The sequence below is a fragment of the Xenopus tropicalis genome, chromosome 7 (assembly GCF_000004195.4).
Source record: "Xenopus tropicalis strain Nigerian chromosome 7, UCB_Xtro_10.0, whole genome shotgun sequence".
NCBI classification, from domain to species: domain Eukaryota; kingdom Metazoa; phylum Chordata; class Amphibia; order Anura; family Pipidae; genus Xenopus; species Xenopus tropicalis.
This window is the reverse complement of record NC_030683.2, coordinates 76,254,633-76,256,689: the sequence shown is the minus strand read 5'-3', so window position 1 is coordinate 76,256,689 and position 2,057 is coordinate 76,254,633. Positions and strand designations below refer to the sequence as shown.

The window sequence follows — 2,057 nt, the reverse complement described above, 5'->3', positions numbered from 1 at the left end:
ACGACAAAATGAATGCTAGGTGGAGGACCTTAAAGAGTGAGTTCAGGGATCTAGGCTCTAAGATTAAGCAAAAGTCATTTTTTCGGAAATTTTGCTGGTGCCACGTGCAAGTTTAGGGAGAAAGCGGGAGCTTAGGGAGCTAAATGCATGGCTAAAGTCTTGGTGTAGGAAGGAAGGGTTTGGGTTCCTAGAGCACTGGGCTGACTTTTGTTTGGGGTACAATCTATACAGCTGTGATGGATTGCACCTCAATGGAAGGGGGGTCTGCTGTGCTAGTGAGACAATGGTTAAGAGGCTGTTTAAACTAGACAAGGGGGTGGGTGGGTGAGCTAGAGTTTAAATGTTTACACGCTTTTTAGGAGGGACAGAGGGATTAAAAAGGGTGGAGGGGTTTGTCTTTATGTAAAGTCAGATTTAAAGCCATGTAATAAAGACATTACCAATGAAAACGTTGAATCTCTTTGGGTAGAAATTTCAGTAGGGCTGAAGGTCACAAAGAAAATGATCATTGGTGTATGCTATAAACCACCCCGTATAGATGGGGGGAATGAGACCCAGCTACTGTTGCAAATGCAAGTTGTTATTATGGGGGACTTTAATTATCCGGACATTGACTGGAGTAATGGGGTGGCTAAGTCAGAAAAACCTAGTAGGTTTGTAAATATGCTAAATGACAACTTTTTGTTCAGGCGGTTCAAGAACCTACTAGGAATGACTCTATTTTAGACTTGGTAATATCTAATATCACTGAACTCATCTCTAACATTTATGTGGGTGAGCATTTGGGGAACAGTGATCACAACAAAAAAAATATTTTTAAATTATGTGAATAGTAAAAAAATTAAGGGGTGGGAACCTTATTATCATGGGGGGGGGTTGAGTTGGTTGATGAGAATGGGGAAAAAGCTGACATTTTGAACTCTTATTTTTCATCTGTCTATACATTTGAGGAGCCAGCTAATGAAGACTTCCCTTTTAAGATGCCCAGTTATAGTAATTTAGGTAGGGACGCATGGGTCACTCCAAGAGACTTGAACATGTAAAGGTAAACAAAGGTCCATAATTTTTCAGGATTCGTTGAGGTGAATTTCTGACATGTTGCACAGGTAAACCTGCTGTGATTCCTGTTGCAGCTCTCTTTCACCTGGCACTGCGTTGTCTGTACAGTCCCTGGCACAACAGCTTCAGCAGCCTGCCTCTGTGCCAATATTTCCTTGTGCTGCATGAATCGGCAACGGAGTTCCTTACCTAGAAGACTCAGAAACAATCTTCTTTTGCCTGTCCACCCTGTACATGCCTTGTACAAAATGTAGGCATTCACCGCCGCCAGGTCCAGCATATTGTAAAAAAACGCTACTGGCCACCTGCGTGGTGCTGGTCTTACGGAATACATCTGCGCCATTTGGTCCAACACATCTAAAATTATACACACATTCATATACCTTCATGTGGTTATAGTCTGTTATTGTGTTGGGTTTCCTCTTTCTGTTGTCACCGATCGTCACGTCTTGGTGCATGGAACTTAGAACACACACAGTCTTGTTTTTTTTAGGTGCATAAATTGTCAAGGAGACACTGCCACTTCTAAGCACTGAAGTGGAGAATACCTCTCGCTGTGCAGTGTCTTTTGCAAGTTGAGGAAGTTCATGCCGGACTTTATTCACCGTGCCCAGTAGCGTTGTTTTGCGCCGCAGCAGTTTGTGCGACAGTGAAGTAAAGAAATTGTCCATCATGACATTTCTCCCATCATGCAAAAATGGCTCCATCAGATTCATGACCACGTTCTCTGCCAGCCTCTCTCCATAAAGATATATCCACAGTGTTGTACATATATTTATCTGTTTACACACACACATATATATATATATATATATATATATTACACACAAATATTTTTCAATACACGTGTCCATATTTATGTCCAGATTTTTAGTATAGTGCACTTTTTATACTGTACTCTTGGTACAGTTTTTATTTTTATTTTCTACACTTCACACTGGTTCCACACTTTCTGCTCACTGCTCCCCAACCCCCAACATTTCTGAAGGTTTCCATGT

The 2,057-nt window shown here is 41.4% G+C and overlaps 1 pseudogene; it reads right to left on the bottom strand.

Moving 5' to 3' along the window:
* Window positions 1–942: 942 nt before the first annotated feature.
* LOC116412358 lies at window positions 943–1,856 on the bottom strand (annotated as a pseudogene).
* Between the last annotated feature and the right edge of the window lie 201 nt (window positions 1,857–2,057).